General features: G+C 55.7%; 1 long non-coding RNA gene across 2 annotated transcripts; it reads left to right on the forward strand.

The window, feature by feature from the left end:
- Positions 1–345: 345 nt before the first annotated feature.
- On the forward strand, positions 346–2,414 carry LOC103606024. Of its 2 annotated transcripts, none has more exons than XR_551838.1 (2): positions 346–737; positions 1,571–2,414. It is a non-coding gene; the product is annotated as an uncharacterized LOC103606024 (long non-coding RNA). The 2 variants fall into 2 exon arrangements; XR_551837.1 differs by having other exon boundaries at positions 1,991–2,414.

The following is a 2,414-nucleotide window of genomic DNA, read 5'->3' on the forward strand; positions in this document are numbered from 1 at the left end:
TGCCTTTGGTGTTGAGCAATCCGCGACCGGTAACGCGGGCCCAGGAACCTCCTCAGCATCGCGGCGACCTGCAGTCCCTCAGGGTGACCCCGTCCCGTCGGCCCGGCCGCACTGCGCAGGCGCGGCCGCAGCGCGCCCGCGCACGGGGGACCTCGCGCCTCCAGACACCTGCAGCGTAGACCCGGAAGATATTTTGTCACTTCCGGGGAGGGACGGGAGATGTTGTGGGCGGGGCCGGACGGGGCGGGGGAGGTGACGGAAGAGGAGGTGATGGGGGCGGGGCCGTGTGATCACGTGATGGGGGCAGGGTGTGTTTCTTCTTCCCGCCTTCAGAGAGGACCCCAGACTCGCGGCTCCCTGCACCTCAGTATGTCCCAGAACAGTTTAGCCAGTGACTTTACAATGAAGGAAACTGAGGCCAAATGGGGAAGGGACTTGCCCGGAGTCACACGGAGTGGAAGGGCTGGGATTTGAACCTGACCTGGCAGGTGTCGGTGCTCCCGAGCCTCCGTTTGCTCGTTCTGAGTTGCGTGTGTTGCTTGGAGGCCTGTGGGAAATCTTGCACGTTTGAGTGAGGGGTTTGTTGATCCTTCGTTCCGGCAGCAGAGGGAGGCCTGGCTCCTTGCACTGTGAGCATCTCAGGGTCCTCGGAGCTGATGACAGGCTGCCGCACCAGGCCTGCTCGGACGCCTTTCTCCGGTCCCTGCCTCCTCTGATCGTCCACAGCCTGGTACATCGTAAGTGCTCAATAAACTCCCAACTTACAGCCTCCCCCCTGACCCCCGTCCCCAATACCGGGCGGGCTGGTGTGGGCAGAAGGAAGCAGAACCCTTTTCCTCAACTGCCTCCTCTTTCAGGAAGTCCTTTTGGACTGTTCAACCCCCAGGCACCTTGACAGATTGAACAGAAAGGCCACAGCCTAGATGAGGGACGGGGCGTTGTCTCTAGGGCCCCAGCATCGTATGCCGGCCTGGTGGTAAGGAAGTGACACAGTACCGTGGCCTTGCTTGCCCAGCCTGCCCAGCCTCCTTAGATTGGCTGCTCAGCACCTTCCAAGCCTGTGGTTCTCCAGGGGCTGCAGGTTCTGACCTGTTCCTATTCCTGGCCAAGGACTGAGGGTAGGTGCAGTATTTACAGACTGCAGTCTGGGCACCAGGGGTGCCCATTGCTACTGGGTTGGACATTGTTTCTAGATCTTTCCAGGTGCCCTGCGGTTTTTAAGCACCTGAATAAGACTCTGTCCATTGGTGGAAACTTAAAAAGTGGGATGTAAGGAACGTCATGAAGACTGTTAAGAGAAAGCAAAAAAGAGACAGAATAAAGCTGCCTGCAGAGATGAGCAGAGGTGGGGATAGAGGCCTGGGGGCTGTAGGTCCTAGATCCAGCTGTTCCTGAAGTCCTGCCTCTTTGCATTTTGAGGCTGGACACTTTTTGTTTCGAGTGACCAGCAAAGAGCAGAAACCAGCTTGAGACAAGAAGGAAGTTCTGTGGCATGTTGGATGGCTTCAGGCACGGCTGGATCCAGGGGTCTGGCAATATCATTACAAATTTTTCTCTGTCCATCTCTCAGCTCTTCTTTCTTCTACGTTGCCTTCAGTCTGGTGAACTCACTTTGAGCAGTGGAATCTGGAATCTCTGGGTTGACATTCCAGGAGCCCTTGTAGGAGGATGGCACCGCTTTCCCAATAATCACAGAAAACACCCCGAGGCTGATTCTCATTGGCCTGCTGTGCAAAGGAGGCAGACTCAGCCCCTCATGATGGCCCAGGCTGAAACTGGGGGAGGGTAGGATACCCCAGAGTACAAGCAGGATTCTGTGATCAGAAGAGATAGTGGATAGGGAAGAAAGGTGGGGGAACTCCCTCACACTTGGGTGGGTTGCTGTGTCCTAAAAATATTATTATAATAAGCAAGAGTCACAAACACTCAGGGAGTGCAGCCCGGGTGCCTGCCTCCTGGGCTTGAATTAACTCTTTCCATCACTCCTCAGAGCCACAGAGGGAGGCATTGTCCCATTTTACAGATGAGGAAACTGAGGCATGCAAAGGTGAAATGACTTGTAACCTGAAGGAGGGTCGCTCGATGCCTGTTTGTGGGATGAAAGCGTGAACACGTGCCGTGTACCCTGCCAGCCTGCCAGCCCCATGTTGCTGCTCACCTCTCCACCTCCCGCTGACCACCTGCAGACACCACCCCACCCTCCGGACCCCGTCGTCCCCACTGCGGTCCTGCCATGCTGGGCACATGCAGCTTCCTGCAGACCTGGGGTTGTTTGGAGGGACAGAACTTTGCCCAGACCTCCGGGATTCCCTGTAGGATTCTTATCTTACCCTTGGGGGAAAATGAAGTCTTTTTTTGTTTGTTTCTGTTGACGCAGGAGTCACATAATATACAATTAACCATTTTAAACTGTA

This window comes from Galeopterus variegatus, unplaced genomic scaffold, assembly GCF_000696425.1.
Source record: "Galeopterus variegatus unplaced genomic scaffold, G_variegatus-3.0.2 Scaffold6230, whole genome shotgun sequence".
NCBI classification, from domain to species: Eukaryota; Metazoa; Chordata; class Mammalia; order Dermoptera; family Cynocephalidae; genus Galeopterus; species Galeopterus variegatus.